The sequence below is a fragment of the Aedes albopictus genome, chromosome 3 (genome assembly GCF_035046485.1).
Source record: "Aedes albopictus strain Foshan chromosome 3, AalbF5, whole genome shotgun sequence".
In the NCBI taxonomy this organism is placed as follows: Eukaryota; Metazoa; Arthropoda; class Insecta; order Diptera; family Culicidae; genus Aedes; species Aedes albopictus.
Genome location: NC_085138.1, coordinates 317,192,494 through 317,211,877, shown reverse-complemented (window position 1 = coordinate 317,211,877; position 19,384 = coordinate 317,192,494). Strand labels below are relative to the sequence as shown.

Here is a 19,384-nt window from a genome sequence, read left to right as displayed (position 1 = left end):
TGGCGGAATTACATTTTAGCCCGCTTGCGCGCATCGGTTCACATGACAAACAATAGACGATTAACGGTGATGTTACAATTTTCGCAGTTTTTATGCTACTGGTATTAGGCACGGAAATCACGTTCGTGCTCGATTTTTAATCAACATGATACCGTATATTTGGTGGATCACACCATATAAGACTCCCTAATCCATCCTCCGTCATAACGGAAAGCTTCTTCACAAAACAACTGTGGAAATGCAGAGCTATACTGCCGTGAATCGCATACCAGTCCCATCTTTGCTGCATTTCCTATGCAAATGGGACAGATATGCGATTCACGGCAGTAACTCGTGCCCTAGTAGCAATGGTGATCGAACTAACAACATCATTACCGTAAAGACGTGGCCGGAGCCATTGTAGATTTTTTTAAGGCTGGGTTCATCAAATTGTGTATCAGATTAGAATTTGCTCTTTTGTCACCGTGAAGTATCAGGTATCAGAAGGCCGGCTCCAGAGGCACGTTATCCTCCATTTGGGACATTTGTGCCATCGCCATACATATAAGCCTATTTCATCGTTTACCTGAGGGAGAATGGGACAAGGGATGGAATGGGAATAGGAAAGGGAAATGTGATGAAATAGGAAGGGGTACCCTAGAAGAGGGAATGAACGCATAAACGCAATGAGAGCTCTTAGCCCATACCACAATGGGTTTATTCAGTGCCCTGAAAAGGACGCTGTAAAACGCATATGCGTAAAGAGAGCCTATAGCTCATTGGAGGTAGCTTGTGACGTCATGCGACTTTCAATATGACATTGAAAGGCACGTCATCGAAAGCATCCTCAATATTCAAGAAATTATCACAAAACCTACGTTTGAGCGAGTTTTTTCTTGAAAACATATACAACTTTGTGTAAAAGAGTCACTGTGGACAACCCAAATTGGGAGGCATGTGAGTTCACATGAGTAGGCATGTCAGCCAGGCGAACATCACAGATGTGATAATCGACGATGCGTTTCAAGCATTTCAGAAAGAACGAGGTAACCAGATAAATCTGAAACTCATTCCATCTTTATACAACGCACGCACCCTTTCGGGATAAAACTATGTACAGAGTAATTTCACGCCATGAAAATATCCCATAGAAAACTACAAGAGTTTAAAACATGTTTGAAATACTCAAATCCCTCTGCAAAAAAATAGGACAAAACCCCATTTCCTTCTGAAGATTTGAATTAAGCCAAGCTTTTTAGGGCCCACTAAGTCGATTATATAGCTATAATTCTCAGGCGGAAGCTAGAGATTCGTAACTATACAAAAGAATTGCTTATCCGAAGATATTTTGAACTTGAACAGATCAGAGTTCCATTCAGGAATACCTCTTGCAGTCCGCACAGACTGCAGAGGACAAGCTTCTTTCGAAGCAATAGTTATGGTATGCCACAATGGAGGCCGTTGTAGGTACAAAACCAAAATGAAACTCTCTTGGAGTAGCAATGAAAGCGAGTTATCCACAAAATGTGGCGCAACCAATTAGTACAGGTTTCCTAGTTCGTTGAGCAGGGACGGCTGAATACGCAAATTTTGCGAAGGAACACTCAAAAGTGCAAAGAAGGTCAAATGGAGACTCGTCGTCTGACACATGCCAATCAGTCAACTCATGACAAATTCTGCTCATGCATAGATTGGTTAGGTGTAATTCTATGTTAAGATATCCATGAACTGTACTACCTAAGTAATCCATCAAACTGAAGCATTTCAAATTAATGTTTGAGCTACTTCAGATGATGTAATCATCGTAGCAATACTGCCAAATATCAACGAAAAAATGCTGAATACAAGAGCTTGCTTGAAGGCATCCATAAGGAAAGGTTGAAAACATACTGTTAACGTTATAATGAAAGAAGCAAAACTGGGTTCACAAGGTAACCTATACAGAAGTTACCCTATGAAAATGAACTTTTTGAAGTAGAGCCACTTGGGCCACGCACGCTTTTTACGCTGAAAATTGATCTGAGGTTTCCTAGCCGTAGCCACTACCCAAACTAGACTGGATTACACTCTTCACAATCACAGCACCAAAAGGAAACATCAACGACAAACCAAATCGGTGTCAATTGATAAAACGCCAATGGCGAAAACGCATTAAACGAAACCGTATAGGTAGTAATGTAAGCTAATTTACAACATTTGAATAATCCCGCCCTTATTTAGCCTCAAATTTGAGACTTAAGAAGGGCAACTGATTGGGGGTGGAAGCTCAGGTAAAATATTATCTCCTGGGCGCCCATTAAAAACACCACCCCCGGCGAAGACTGGCGCTCGAGCCTAGCTATTTAGCACTGTAGTTGGAGGAAATGCCAATGCAGAACCCGTAGCTTCCGGGAAGGTAAGCCCAGCTCCCTGGGTTAGTGGGTTGGTGTCAGGCCCTGCGAGCCAGCCGTAAAAAAGACTAGCACCGGAAAATCAACAAGAGAAGAATGCGAACCGATACCAATGGCGACGACCACAGCGACGAAAAGGGACTTGCGATTGGAAGCTCGGTACGTGGAACTGCAGATCTCTCAACTTCATCGGGAGCACCCGCATACTCGCCGATATACTGAAGGACCGCGGGTTCGGAATCGTAGCGCTGCAGGAGGTGTGTTGGACAGGATCTATGGTGCGAACGTTTAGAGGTCATCATACCATCTACCAGAGTTGCGGCAACACACGTGAGCTGGGAACAGCTTTTATAGTGATGGGCGACATGCAGAGGCGCGTGATCGGTTGGTGGCCGATCGACGAAAGAATGTGCAGGTTGAGGATCAAGGGCCGATTCTTCAACATTAGCATAATAAACGTGCACAGCCCTCACTCCGGAAGCACTGATGATGACAAAGACGCATTTTACGCGCAGCTCGAACGCGAGTACGACCGCTGCCCAAACCACGACGTCAAGATCATCATAGGGGATCTAAACGCTCAGGTAGGCCAGGAGGAGGAATTCAGACCGACAATTGGAAAGTTCAGCGCCCACCAGCTGACGAACGAAAATGGCCTACGCCTCATCGATTTCGCCGCCTCCAAGAACATGGCCATTCGTAGCACCTTCTTCCAGCACAGCCTCCCGTATCGTTACACCTGGAGATCACCACAACACACGGAATCGCAAATCGACCACGTTCTGATTGATGGACGGCACTTCTCCGACATTATCGACGTCAGGACCTATCGTGGCGCTAATATCGACTCTGATCACTATCTGGTGATGGTTAAACTGCGCCCAAAACTCTCCGTTATTAACAATGTACAGTACCGGCGGCCGCCCCGGTACGATCTAGAGCGACTGAAGCAACCAGATGTCGCCACCGCATACGCACAGAATCTCGAGGCAGCGTTGCCGGACGAGGGTGTGCTCGATGTGGCCCCTCTAGAGGACTGCTGGTCTTTCGAGTAACCAGTACGGCTTCCGGAAGGGGAGGTCCACCGTAGACGCTATCTTGTCGGTTACAAAAACCGCCGAGAAAGCACTCGAGCCTAAGAGGAGGGGAATTCGCTTTTGCGCGGTAGTGACTCTGGATGTAAGGAATGCGTTTAATAGCACCAGCTGGTCTGCTATTGCCGATGCGCTCTTGCGTCTGGGGATACCGGAGTACCTGTACAAGATTCTCGGAAGTTACTTTCAGAATCGTGTACTAGTCTACGACACGGAGGTGGGTCGGAAGTGCTTTCACATAACCTCAGGAGTCCCGCAAGGTTCCATCCTGGGTCCGGTGTTATGGAATGTCATGTACGACGAGGTGTTGAGGTTGGAGTATCCAGTGGGAGTGGTGATTGTCGGATTTGCCGACGACATTACGCTCGAAGTCTACGGTGAAACGATCGAGGAGGTAAAGTTGACTACCAACCACTCGATCAAGGTTGTGGAGGCGTGGATGCGGTCCAGGAAACTGGAGCTGGCTCACCACAAGACAGAGGTAACGGTTGTTAACAACCTGAAGTCGGAGCAGCAGACTGAGATCAGTGTAGGAGACTGTACTATCCTGTCAAAGCGCTCCGTCAAACACTTGGGCGTGATGATCGACGATAAGCTTACCTTCGGTAGCCACGTCGATTATGCCTGTAAAAGAGCCTCCACAGCTATTGCGGCACTGTCCCGGATGATGTCCAATAGCTCTGCGGTGTACGCCAGTAAGCGCAAGCTTCTGGCTAGTGTTGCTACATCCATACTTAGGTATGGCGGCCCGGCGTGGGGCACCGCGCTAAGTACTAAATGCTACCGACGGAAGCTGGAAAGTACTTACAGGCTTATGTGCCTGAGGGTTGCGAGCGCGTACCGTACCGTGTCACACGACGCTCTCTGCGTCATTACTGGTATGGTGCCTATCAGCATTCTTATCAGTGAGGACATGGAGTGCTTCGAAATGCGCGGCACAAGAGGCATACGCAGGACCGTCAGGATGGCCTCTATGGTCAAATGGCAGCGCGCGTGGGACAGTTCCACCAAAGGAAGGTGGACCTATAGGTTGATACCGAGGGTAGATAGTTGGATTAATAGGCGCCATGGGGAAGTCACATTCCACCTGACACAGGTCCTTACAGGTCATGGTTGCTTCCGACAGTATCTACACCGTTTCGGGCATGCGGATTCTCCCGAATGCCCAGTGTGCAATGATTTAGAGGAAACGGCGGAACACGTTTTGTTCGTGTGCCCGCGTTTTCGCACAATGCGTGACCGCATGCTTGCCACATGCGGGGAGGACACAACTCCGGACAACTTGGTCCAGAGGATGTGTAGGGATGAGTTTGGCTGGAACGCCGTTTCAACGGCTATTACCCACATCGTCTGGGAGCTACAGAGGAGGTGGCGCGTGGACTCGGAGAATGGCTAGTCCAGATGCAGTACAAGAGGTGGTCCAGGGGTTCGGAGTCGGCTTCGTAGGTCATACCGGTGCCCTGCGGTCGAAATCGACCCTTACAACGATTAAGTGGCCGCGGAGAGGAAGTCCCGGTAGCGGTGCTGTCGTGGCGTCGGTCTACTGGGTTGGATCCGAGCCCGCGGCTGGAAAGGGGTCCCCGGCAAGGGTCGGGGTAGGTGAGATCCTGCTGTCTGCAACCTACGGGTGCATCTGATAGGGCCTGAAGGGTAGTGATACCCTTCCTTTGCGGGCAGGTCAGATCGGGTTGCACGTGGGCATCAGTTCTTGATGTCCGCTCAGCAGTAGGGCGCGGGCGGGGTTGACCCTGCCCGCCTTCCGAGGACAAAGGGAGTGGCGAGGACCACTCGGGAAACTGGCTAAGCGCCAGCATGCTACCGTGATGGACTCTCCAAAGCGAGTCATCGATGTTCGTTGCTGCAGGCTACGCAGCTAACCTTGTGGGTGCGATGTGCACTAGCCCCTCTCTGAAGCAATACCTTCTTGGTGGTTCCGGAGAGACGTAGGGTTTGGCGACCATAGGAATGGTTTAGTGGGTACGAGGAGAGAGTAGTCCTGGATTTTACTTTTGTTGTAGAAGACGGCCTGTCAGACCTACACTACCCTAACCTTCTGTTAGGGTGTCTGTTGAGCAGATTATCCCCCTATGGTTTAGAAGGAAAAAAAAAAAAAAAAAAAAAAGAGGACTGCTGGAGTACAGTCAAAGCAGCCATCAACAACGCAGCCGAGAGCACTATCGGGTATGTAGAACGGAGTCGACGAAATGATTGGTTCGACGAGGAGTGCAGAGCGGTTCTGGAGGAGAAGGATGCAGCGCGGGCGGTAATGCTGCAGCATGGAACCCGACAGAATGTGGAGCGATACAGACAGAAGCGGAAGCAGCAGACCCGTCTCTTCCGGGAGAAAAAGCGCCGCCTGGAAGAAGCGGAGTGCGAGGAAATGGAACTGCTGTGCCGTTCACAGGAAACACGCAAGTTCTACCAGAAGCTCAACGCATCCCGCAAAGGCTACGTGCCGCAAGCCGAAATCTGCAGGGATAAGGACGGGAGCCTCCTGACGGACAAACGTGAGGTGATCGAAAGGTGGAAGCAGCACTTCGACGAGCACCTGAATGGCGAAGAGAATGTAGGCACGGAGGACCAAGGCAGCGGAGGAAATGACTATGTTGGTGCAGCAGAGGACGGGAACGAACCAACTCCCACGCTGAGGGAAGTTAAGGATGCCATCCACCAGCTCAAAAACAACAAAGCGGCTGGTAAGGACGGTATCGCAGCGGAACTCATCAAGATGGGCCCGGAAAAGTTGGCCACCTGTCTGCACCAGTTAGTAGTCAAGATCTGGGAAACCGAACAGCTACCGGAGGAGTGGAAGGAAGGGATAATCTGTCCCATCCACAAGAAAGGCGACAAGTTAATGTGTGAGAACTTTCGAGCGATCACCATTTTGAATGCCGCCTACAAAGTGCTATCCCAGATCATCTTCCGTCGTCTTTCACCTAAAGTAAATGAGTTCGTGGGAAGTTACCAAGCCGGTTTCATCGACGGCCGGTCGACAACGGACCAGATCTTCACCGTACGGCAAATCCTCCAGAAATGCCGTGAATACCAGGTCCCAACGCATCACCTGTTCATCGACTTCAAAGCGGCATACGACAGTATCGACCGCACAGAGCTATGGAAAATTATGGACGAGAACAGCTTTCCCGGGAAGCTGACTAGACTGATAAGAGCAACGATGGACGGTGTGCAGAACAGCGTTAGGATTTTGGGTGAACTATCCAGTTCATTTGAATCTCGACGGGGACTACGACAAGGTGATGGACTTTCCTGCCTACTATTCAACATCGCCCTGGAAGGTGTTATGCGACGAGCCGGGCTCAACAGCCGGGGTACGATCTTCACGAAATCCAGCCAATTTGTATGTTTTGCGGATGACATGGATATTATTGCTAGGACATTTGGAACGGTGGCAGAACAGTACACCCGCCTGAAACGTGAAGCAGCAAAGGTCGGACTGGTGGTGAATGCGGCTAAGACAAAGTACATGCTGGTAGGTGGGACTGAGCGAGACAGGACAAGCCTTGGCAGCAATGTTACGATAGACGGGGATACTTTCGAGGTGGTAGAAGAATTCGTCTACCTCGGTTCCTTGCTAACGGCTGACAATAACGTGAGCCGTGAAATACGAAGGCGCATCATCAGTGGAAGTCGTGCCTATTATGGGCTCCAGAAGAAACTGCGGTCAAAAAAGATTCACCCCCGCACCAAATGTACCATGTACAAGACGTTAATAAGACCGGTGGTTCTCTACGGGCACGAGACGTGGACGATGCTCGAGGAGGACATGCAAGCACTCGGAGTTTTCGAGCGACGGGTGCTAAGGACGATCTTCGGCGGCGTGCAGGAGAACGGTGTGTGGCGGAGAAGGATGAACCACGAGCTCGCTGCACTTTATGGCGAACCCAGCATCCAGAAGGTAGCCAAAGCCGGAAGGATACGATGGGCAGGGCATGTTGCAAGAATGCCGGACAACAACCCTGCAAAGTTGGTGTTTGCTAACCATCCGGTTGGTACAAGAAGGCGTGGAGCGCAGAGAGCACGATGGGCGGACCAGGTGGAGCGTGATCTGGCGAGTGTTGGGCGTGACCGACGTTGGAGAGCTGCAGCTGCAAATCGAGTATTATGGCGGCAAATTGTTGATTCAGTATTATCATGAATTTGATGTTAACTAAATAAAATGAAATGAAGGGCAACTGATTATCTCGGAGAAACGCAAGGTCCACTACACTATTGCTCCGGTTAGTGCAGTAAGGGCGTAATACTGTGGAGGACGCCCTAATTCTCCACAGGCTCCGTTTGTGGTTAGGTTTTTATTAGACCCCCCTAACCATTCATTCCTTGGCACGGTAAGCATAAAGCCGCATAACACCATGAATTGGGGTCACCTGTTTAGTGGAATCTTACCACTGGACCAGGCGGTTCGTAGTGTTATTCTTAGCCAATTGAGACACCGCTGCCGACACTACACAGCTATCTAGGCTGATCGGGAAAAGAAGTTAACATTGATTGCTAACTTCCGAACAAGCCCGAACAGCCGTGAACAACTGTGGAAATGTAAAGACGTGGCTGGAGCCATTGTAGATTTTTTTAAGGCTGGGTTCATCAAATTGTGTATCAGATTAGAATTTGCTCTTTTGTCACCGTGAAGTAACACTCATGTCCTAATATGGCCTATACTTCAACTTGTATTGGAGGTCATTACCATTCCATGGAATTCCAAATAAATACGAAATCGAACTTAATTATCGTAATATTACGGGGTCCAGTGGTTGTCAACATGAATAAATTTCATTCGAAAGGTGAGCAAAGCGATGCTAGAGCCTATACATTTGGAAGACCTTCCCAGAATAGTTTGGACGAGCTATGTAGTGAATGGGGTGTTCTGCCAAATATCTGATTGGAATTTAATGAGCGGGCTTTAAGACGTTTGAAGATACGCAGAACGCACCATTCACTACAACCTAGATCGCCATATAAGTATTAAAGTTGTGCTGTGAGGCTCGTGGATCATATTCCGAGAGTATTGGATACTCGACGTCGGAAGGGGTGTCTAGATAGTCTAGTGGTTAAGGCTATGGATCGCCAAACCAGAGACGGCGGGTTCGATTCCCGTTCTAGTCGGGAAAATTTTCTCGACTCCCTGGGCATAGGGGAGACTGGGGAGACTTGATCCCTTTTTCTTAATTCACCTGCAATTTTAAGAAAAACACTATATTTGATTTCCGTACAAAATGGCAGGTAAACATCTATTGCAAATTAATACACAACAGAAGGCCTTTGAATTATTGTTAAAGTTTTCAAAACTGTGTTTTTATGAAGGCATGTCTTATGATACATTTTTCAAAAATGGGTGACACTTGATCCCCCTTTTCTTGGTTTGTACTAAAATTATAATTATCTGACACATTTTATCGTTGAATAGACTAGAATTCCAAGTAAATAGAGGCTTCCGAATAGCATTTTATTTTTCACATGTATAATGTGTGTGTAATCCTCGAGGGATCAAGTCTCCCCATGTCACTGTTGTGTATTCTAAGCTGAATTAATTAAAATGTTTTAACAACAGCCTTATTTGGAGAAATAAGTTTGAAAGTATTTTATTCAAACTATGTGCTGTGAAATTTTGACACGATTTGGTTCAATTTTCACAAAGTTATTGAGATTTTTCGGAATCGCCTAAGAGATTTCTGAAGGACTGAAAACAAACCATCAGCCGTTAAAAAATAATGCAATGTACAATCGAAATCACTTATAGCCAAAACATAGTCGTTTGTCCAGGAGTAGTTTTGGAAAAATTATGCTAGAAGAAAAATGTTTTTGATTCCGAGCAAATATGGGGGGAACAAGTCTCCCCAGGGATCAAGTCTCCTCAGTCTCCGCTACTGTATCATTGTATTGCCTTACAATATAGAGGGTTGTTACGGGAAGCGTGGAAAAAAATCGCGCGAGCAAAATTTGAATCCGCGCCAAATCCGCGCGACAGTGAAAATAAATTCTCGTCAAATCCGCGAGTTCAGTAAAGTTACATTTTTCTACATTACGTCACATACGATTTGATCAAGCGGAGTAAGCCTAGGCGTGGCGCGGGACCTGCAGTGGGCTCTGCTGGTCCTCTTCAGAAATTCCACACATCCGGAAGCAAACTCTGTACAAGCGACATGACACCGCTTCTAAAGTGTCACAGCCCAGCTAGGAGTGCCTCAGGCACATCAAGAACGATGCCAGTAAGTTCCTGATTATGGTATACTGGTCCTGCTTAGTAATTGGTTTTGAGATGGTACACGCTTAGGTAACTACGCTCAAGTGAGCTGATGGCGACGGCATTCTATCCTCTTAGTAAGGTCGGGTGACACTGACTTGAAACGGCGGGTAGGCTAATGTCGATGCTGTCTTCCGCCCCATAAAACCGTGGCATGGCATTAGAGTACGTACCTGATCTGTGCCCAGCTTAGGCAACAAACTGGGCGGAAGTAGGTTCAGTTGAAGTATCCTGATTCCTGATTAGCGCTGATTCGGCTCTGAGCCCAGTCCCCATAAGGGCCTGGGCCAACCCTCGGGTGGCCTCCCTGCTTGCATAGATAACCACCAGGATCCTTGGCGACTACTTCATTTACAGCGAGGGATAGCGGCTCTAAGGGGGGCCCAAAAGCAATGAATCTTAACACCAAAACCAAAACCAAGGTCGAGTGCGGAGTTGAGATCAGGGAGGAGTTGAATCCGTTCGCGCGGGGTGGCTTGGCGAGATCGCCACCACGAGGGGCTGGTGCATCCACCAGCGACGCAAAAGCGGGTAGCTTAACGAGCACAAGCGCCAGTAGTGGAGTAAGCGCAAAAAGCGATACAGTGCCAACTGAGGAAGCACGGGCGCTGAACCACAACAGAATTGGACCACCAAAGATGTTGGTAGTGGCCGAACAGCTTTATGAGCTGATCGGCTATACTAGGGGTCGAAGCAACATCAGCAAGGACCTGAAACAGGGCCTGCTGAAGCTGCGCAAATCGTTGGCTCTGGCCAAAAAGGAGTACGATCTCCTGGCAGAGGAACGAAGTGCTGCAGACGCGAGCAAGGAGGAACGGTTCACGCAAACGGACTGCTTCCTCTTTGCGGGTTACGCGACAATGCAAATTGCCGGGGCCATAGCGGAACGGTCAAGCCGGCCTACGACTCAAGCTGCACGGTCGAAGCCTGCTGAAAAAGTCGCGGCCCAAGAAGCATCCGGCAGAAACAGGAAAAGGATGCGGCAAGCGCGAGAAACCAGGTCGCCAAGCTGGTTGCGAAACGCGCAAGGGGCAGGGAAACCAAGCCCCAGCAAGCCAATTCCAAGAAGAGTGGCGGCCAACCAGACCAAGGATTACGGTTGGAAAGAGAAATAAGCTGAGAACAGGGAAACTAGCCCGCAAGCGCGAATGGAGCAACTCGCTGGTCTTCAAAACCGAGGCGGACACATATGCCGAGGTGCTGAAGGCCATGCGGAGCGAAAATCGTCTCTCACCGCTGGGTGCGTATGTAAAAAGCTTCCGACGCACCAGGACTGGTGATGGTAGTCCTGAAAAAGGATGCGGCCAGGAAAGGTGCATCCTACAAGGCACTATCCCAGGAAGTACTTGGAGAAAAAGTACAGCTACGAGCTCTAACAGCGGAGGCAACTGTCCAATGTAAAAACCTGGGCGAAATCGCCGACGCAGAGGAGCTCTGTAATGATGTTTGTCATCATTCTGAATATAGTAAGACATTACTCGTTAAGTGTTACGTTCCGAATGACTCGGTTGATTCATTAATGCTTTATTGAGACCTATTCGTAAAAGTTTTACATAATGTGCTTTAAACGAAAAAGAGCGCAAGAGAGAGTTGGAGCCGATAATTGTGTAATTGGAGAAAGGTTAAAATTGAGCCTGGGAACTATCAACTAGGCTAGAAGCTTCAGTTTTGGCCAGCCCGGAGTTTTGGCCATAGTGCGGTATTCAGTCTGTTACGATCTAAATCGGCATAAATTTATTTTTTACTAGTTGCTTCTAATATAATATGATGATCACAGCTGTGAAAACCATACATTTTGATTAAAAACTGGAAGAAAAGAATATTGTTCCTTCAAAAATCAGCTCCCATATATCCATTTTGGCCAGGGTGCTTCTAATGTGGCCACCAAGGTTGCGGCCATTCATTTGCAAAGATTTACATTCATTTGCTATTATCTCAGTTCAGAAGCATGCTATCGAAAAACAATGTATGGATGAATTTAACCTTGTAGTTTTATCTGAAAGTTTGCCAAATAACATTGGGGTCGCACACGCATTCTAAAGTCGTGAGCGAGCTGTGAAGGCAACTCTCCACGCGGTGAATGTAAAATTCATTCACGCTGTGGAAAGTTGCCTTCACAGCTCGCTCACGACTTTGGAATGCGTGTGCGACCCCAATGTTATTCGGCAAACTTTCAGATAAAACTACAAGGTTAAATTCATCCATACATTGTTTTTCGATAGCATGCTTCTGAACTGAAATAATAGCAAATGAATGTAAATCTTTGCAAATGAATGGTTGCAACCTTGGTGGCCACTCCCATAAGAAATACACGTTATTGGCCAAAATAGAAACCAAAGCTGAGAATATGGCCAAAACTGCGGCAATGCTTCTATTTTAGCCAGTGCCACTTTTAATACGAAAATCAGGTATTAGCATGATTTCTTCATTTTTCTAAAACCTTTCATTTAACACATTGGTAGTTTTCATTGGATTATTGGTTATTTTTATAAAAATGATTTCCCTTAGACTGGCCAAAACCGGTGCCCGCACCCTATGCAACATGTGCTATTGAACTTGGGTGTTCTTGGCCCACGTTGCAAGACCTTGACGATGGGAAATATTGTTGCGGTGCCACATCGATTGGCCATATGCAACTAAGATAATTTATGCACTACAGCTCGCAGCCATACTCAAGCAGCAGTGTGAGATAGATGTACCAAGTGCATCGATCCAACTGCGAAAGGGTCCGGCTGGTACTCAGCATATACGAGCCGCCAGTGGCGTGCTTCAAGTGCTTTGAGCAAGGACATAAGTCCTGGGCATGCAAAGGCCCTGATCGGAGTAAACTCTGCAGGAAGTGCGGAGTACGCCAGGGAGTGCAACTCGGCACCAAAATGCTTGATTTGCACGGCGAACAAGGGTCATACGACGGGCGGGCCTAAATGCCCAGGCACGCGAGGAGGTCGAAGTGCAAACGATAATGCAGGTTACACAACTTAACCTGAACCACTGTGAAGCTGCACAGCAGTTGCTGTGGCAGTCAGTCTCGGAGTCAAGTACAGACATCGCCCTGCTAGCTGATCCCTACCGCATCCCACCCGATAACGGGAATGGGTAACGGATAAGGATAAACTAGCGGCGATCTGTACAACCGGTCGTTTCCCGATCCAGGAAATAATTTCAAGGTCACACGAGGGCTTCGCAATAGCGAAGATCAATGGGGTGTATTGCTGTAGTTGTTATGCCCCATCCAGGTGCCCGATGGACCAGTTCTCAGCAATGCTGGATGCGTTTACAAACGTGCTAGTAGGGTTGAGTCCCGTGGCCATCGGCGGAGACTTCAACGGCTGGGCGATTGAATGGGGCGTAGCCGATCGACTAACGCGTGAGGCTGGGCACTACTCGAAGCCATGGCAAGACTGAATGTGGATGTCGCAAACGTAGGTGAAAAACTGACCTGAGGAAGGGTGCAGAGTCCATCATTGACGTGACCTTCTGGAGCCCGGGTTTAAACCATAGCTCAGACTGGAGGGTCGACGATGAGTACGCGAACAGTGACCACCTGGCGGTACGTTATAGGATGGAACATGGTGGCAGGAGGACGCAGCCGAAGGTCATCGACAGCCATCGAGGATGGCTGACCTCGCACTTCGATAAGGCGTTATTCGTCGAAAGGTTGCTTATGGAGCCTAACACCGACGATCTGTCCAGTGAAGTGTGCGATGCCGCGATGCCTAGGCGATCGCTACCCAGAAATGGACGAAAACCGGTATACTGGTGGTGTCCTGAAATCGCAGAGCTCAGAGCGTCCTGCCTAATAGCGAGGAGGAGGATGCAAAGAGCTCGTACCGAAGAGGGTAGAGCGGAAAGAGGTGAGGCCTATAGGGCGGCTAAACTGGCACTGAGCAAAAAAATTAAGACACGAAGACGAGCGTGTTTCAAAAATCTCTGCCAGGCAGCCAACACGACACCCTGGGGCGATGCGTACAGAGTAGTCATGGCCAAAACGAAAGGAGCCCCCTGTTGTATATGCCAAGCTGCATTAATTAAAATATTTATATAACGGCCTTATTTGAATAAAAACGTTTGATAGTATTTTATTTAAATTATGTGCTGTGAAAGTTTGACACGATTTGGTTCAATTTTCACAAAGCTATTGAAATTTTTCGGAATGAATTAACTACATCGGCTGTTTTCCTACTCTCCGCATCGACCAATGTGGCGCTAGCTTCTATGCGCGAAAAATCGCTAAAAGTAAATCGCAAAAATATTGTATGGCGAATACCATCTAAAGGCAAATTGTTCAAAGTGGAACACATTATTCGAAAAAATATTTGGTAGTGGTTGTGCACAATGGTGACCACTATTAAGCCTACCAAATATTTTTTCGGGAAATGCTTTGTATTTCAAGTAATTCAAGTTTAGATGCATTTCGCCATACAAAATTTAATTGATTTACTCCTGCTGATCAACTGTGGCTGCGCGCAAAGCGGGTAGTCCATTCACGTCAGCTAATTTTTCAATATGGCGACGACCATAATGGGAAGCAGTCAGCAACGTTTATGCTAGAGTGGCGGTAGAGGTGCTTTTCTGATAAATGCGGTATACGTGATAACAGTGTAAAGTAACAGCGAAGGCGGCGCTCGTCTTCCACATGTTTTTCACATATACAGCGGAGCCGTCTGGCACCTATCCACTCGAAACATCATGCGCATCACGGGTGGAGAATGCCAGTCAGGAAAAATGAAGTGAACAGCTTGAAATGTGTATGGTGGTGCAATAAATTCTCCATTACTGCAATAAATCCGGAAGAAACGCATAGGGATAAAGATTTTGTTTCTATTTAGCATTTTTTTGCCCAAGGGTACAAATCGCTGCGATGCGGAACAAGTGCAAGTCAGCGATTTGTCCATACAAGAAAAATGATTTTACTTCAAATGTGGTGGTGCCATCTCTGAGAAAAACAAGGTTTGTTTTTACCCTATTAGCGATAATAAAACGAAAGCAGTTTTACTTTTATGATGACCGCAATAAACCTAGCAGTGTTGTAGCACAGACAAACAGACGTAACACTCTTCAAAACGGAATGGCACATGCATTTAACGATCAATTCAAATTTCATTTGGTTTGCGCGATCATTCCACCAGATGCGCTAGTGTTCGATCGCTTTGACGTTTGCCAGTGTACACGTTGCTGAATGATGCAAACGAAAATTACAGGCAATTTGTGTAATAGCACAGACAAACAGACGTAACACTCTGATGATTCCCCATCGTTCACCGATTTAACGGTCTATTTTAAAATGTGAAAGTTGGACAACTGACCACCCGTGGCGCTCGCATTGTTTTTGCTCGAATTTGACGTTTGCCCACTACCGCCACCTAGTTGATGGTCGGCCAAACTCAGTCCTTTTGGCATTGGGCGAACATGTTTCCGTGACTATGATTTGATTCGAAAAATGTTCGAAGTGTTACGTCTGTTTGTCTGTGGTAATAGTGTGCGTGTCAGCAAAACGTCAAATCGAAATCCATCATGGCCGACAGTGTCGCGCGCGGTTCTACCAACAGGTGGCAGTGTGCTCATGAGAATGACACCGGGCAAAAGTTTTTAATGAATTTCTTCCAAGAGTTACGTCTGTTTGTCTGTGGTTGTAGTTTCTGCTTCTCACCAACAGATGTCGTTACTAATCGAACGGATCGCCATCTGTTGAGAGTTTTTTAAGTTTTATTGTGGTAATAATAAATGCCAGAAGGTTTACATATCGGAGAGTTTTGTTTACTCTTGAAATCTGGCTTTATGGATATCTTCAAGTGTACTATAAAACATTTTATCGATGGTTTTCATAAAAATAGTCATAAAACTGTGAGTTTTAATTATTGCTGTAATAATCCCTAATAAAAACCAAACAAAACCAATCTGCAATGGAATTGTTACTTGGGATTCATTATTTTGTATCAAATCGCTATAAATAACATTTTTTTTCAAATCCTTCTATCATAGTAAAATAGTTTAAGGGAATCAAATACACTCTAAAATGATTTCCTTGAAATAACACGGAAAATAAAATTTTAATGAAAAAATAAAATAAATCAACAATAATCATAAAATCTTAAAATGTTTTGGTCAAAAAAAACCGTATCCCAAATGAGCCATTTTACGAAGTGACAACAATGTTGATGATGATATTGGTTTTCACGGGTTATTGGACGCTACCTCCTGTCAAAATTCATTCCAGGGAAAATATAAAAGTGTGGTAATGCTCAAAAATAAAAATTAGAAAAATCAAAAACCTAAATTCACAAAATTGAGAAATAAAAAGAATCATCTTTCAAAACATGTTTAAATCGAATTTAGATAACGAAAAATGATATTCAGATCGAAATCAAAAATTTGGGTATTAGAGGGTTAATAAGTAGGTTGAGAAGCGACAAAAGAAAAAGTTTGGATAACCCACAAATCCAGACTTATTTAATCGATCTTCCAAGTGCAATAAATAAGATCCCATTTTAAACTAGAGCAAATACTGTTACATGGATACATAGGATGGCATACCGCACAAAAAATGTGCACAGTGCAGCTTATTTTCATATTAAAACCACTAAAACCGCGCACACATAGACACACTCTGATGAACATGCCATCCCTGGACTCTCAAAGCCTGATATAATTTATGGTTCTTCGCTTAGAAGTGATAGCCCTTTAGATCACAAAGCAAACCCATCAAAATACACAAAATTTTCTTTGCATTTGATATGCACAAAAACACTCGACTTTCACGGTGACTGCTATCGCTAAGCCACGCTTCCTGTCGCATCGCCTGTTGAGTGCACTTGTCCTCTCGAGCTGCTGCAAGACAACGTATTTCTGATTTAACAACGAGTTTTCTTTGTTTTCAAGGTTCAGATCATCTATCCAGGCCAGCGAAGAGTTATTACTTTTCAACAAGTTATAATCCACCTCTCCAACGTTAGAAACTCTTCAAGTAACATATCGAACATACTTTAAGTACCTTAAGTATAATACTCACTACTGTTGTCCGCGTTGATGGTTCCGTTGCGATTCAGCCACTTGGCCATGTAGTGATGCGCTCGGCCGAGGATGCATTCCTGTTCGTCGGTGTCATCGAATGTTTTCGGCGTCGTTGCTTCACCGTTGTCTCCATTGACTATGATTGGTCCCAAACCACGTGCAGACGATGAAGGCGATCGTTCTTGAGTGGATTTGTAACGATGGTTTTTCGCTAACAGCTGTCCCGAAATGTTTTCATGGTACTCGACTGGTGGTGGGGCAGGAGGCATTCCTACGACAGCACTCAAACGACGCCTTGCTTGAATGACCTCTTCATATTCTGCGCTGTCTATTGGGTACGTTGGCGGTTTGTGATGTTTCCTTAAGGTCTCTATCTTTTCTCCGAATGATCGCGGTAGCCCGTTCACAATCACATCGTGCTTCCGGGCGAAGCTCAACAATAGAAGCAACACTACGAATAGCCGCCCCGATTGTGTTATCTTCAATTTCGGCAGCTGTACGGCATGCCCAATCATCGCTAATCTCACCGGACCGGATGACTAGACTTTAGCTGACTTAACCGTTTGTTCCGGCTGTGGTGCGGAGTCCACACAAATTAGTTCGAAAGTAGTACTTGGATTGGCTCACTTGATGTTGAACACATACGCCCACCAATTCTCGCTGGAAGCCATGTGAAGTCTTGCGCATTGCGTTCTATCACCACACCATACTATCCAGCGCATTTGCACGGTCCTCAGAGTAACGACAGTTGATTCACACTAATCGTCCGCATTTCTCCGCTGGGGTCGATTAGCAAAAATAAAACGTTCCGCAGCGCACACTTCCTTCCCTTATCTATTAATCGATAGCAATGTAATCACTTATCTTTACACACTCAACGGACGGACTTCTGTATTTATACGGTTGATTTCACGCCATTGCTGTATGGGATGCCTTTGTATTCTATTTGCAATTCAGCACATTAATCTTCATACGCCTCTTCACACTTATCCACCGCACACGAAAGCTCTTGATACACTTTTATTACCCCTGTTTGACGCACTTGAGGCAACTCTTCACTGCTTTCTATTGATCCCGTCACGTTCTGCGCCGTTTTCGCGCTAATCAAAATTGTTTACTCAAACGTTAAATTCCAGCCAAGCAAAGCATATCTCCATCCGAAAGCCCAACATCTACGTTATCCTAATACCGAACTTCCATTCAAAACTCCCGAACTCTCATCCGCAAAAAACACGTCAATTCGGTGGAGCAGATTATCCCACAATGAGCTCCCGAAACCGAAGACTTCCTCCTACTTGAGGGCGCAGCGCGAAGAATGGCTTATCGCCTCTATCCGATATCCGCGACAACTCAGTCCGGGCTAGTCTAGCCCGTTTGCTTCTGTGGCTTTCGGAGTGCTTCGGTACCTCTTCAATCTACCTACCTAGCTGTGAGTTGATTCGATGCTAATCTTCCGTTCGGTAGACGCGCTGCGGTGTGTTGTCCGATAGAGGAAAATTTATGGGTGGTGTACTTATTAGGCTAGAAAGGCCGTCTCGAACGATTCGGCGATTGGGCTTTGAGCTGGCTCTCTATGGTGTATACTTGGCGAATCTGGACGTAATCGTATAACGTAGTCACAACATGGCTGGCTGTAATCGATATCGATGCGTCGTATCGTATGGCAAGGTTTTTCAGTTGGATTTGTCTAAGACCCTATTGCGGTCCAAGGTTCAAACAGCAACTAACTATTTAGTCATCATTCCTCAGATGCCAAAGGATATGTGTTGGATACATTTCTTCACATTTTTGTGCATTAGAACTGTTTTTAAATATTAACATTTCCTACAATTAATTAAAAGTGTAGCAGAACTCCGTATTATATACGGGGTAAATTGGTCCAATTGTAAGGCACGGTAAAGGCTGGGTAACGAGTAACACTAACCCAAAGGGATTTTTAGTCTCTTTCCAGCAATTTTTGTCCCTACCTCCTCGTGACCGAAATGCGAACAATCTTTGGGAAGATCGGGTAACCAACACCGGTGGAAGCTTTGGTCGTAAACTGACAGGGTAGATGGGTTTGCCTCTGCATGCCTGAGCATCTGTTTTCCATGAAAAGCATCCCACAGTAGCGCCTGTCCGTCATGTTAGAGATGGTTGATCAACGTTTGAGAGTGAAGTGCCAGTGAAGGACTCTAAGCTCAACTGTGCACTTCACTTCAGGGAAGTTAGGAGTTGTTCATAAACCACGTAGACCAAGTTTTGGCCATCTGAATCCTCTCTTTTTATCGTAGACTTTTGTCTACGTATGGAGCATAAACTTTGGCCATTTACGTGGTCATCTCTCTTACCAAAAGGTTATGAATAGCCTCTTAAGGGCGGACGGGACGGTCGGAGAAATATCCGCCATTGCTCTGTTGCTACTAAGATGGTAATCTCAGATTCTACTTCATATTTTGCAACTTGCTCACTTGCAGTGCATATGCTGATTGTTTTTCAGCATCTTCAGTGCGATAGAACTCGAGATTACCATCTTCAAAATCGCGAGGCAAATTGTTAGAAAGAGAGGCAAGATAGGAAAAATAACACGGCGTCCCGTTTCACCTTAAAGTCAACAACAACGGCGCCGGTCACGTCCTTACGGTTATCGGGAAAGGAAAAGAATTTAAGTT

The 19,384-nt window shown here is 46.3% G+C and overlaps 1 protein-coding gene across 4 annotated transcripts in view; it reads right to left on the bottom strand.

Moving 5' to 3' along the window:
• The window catches only part of LOC109407899 (eukaryotic peptide chain release factor subunit 1), a 92,563-nt gene that overhangs the window by 37,112 nt on the left and 36,067 nt on the right, over window positions 1-19,384 (bottom strand). The gene's annotated exons all lie outside the window — the stretch shown is intronic.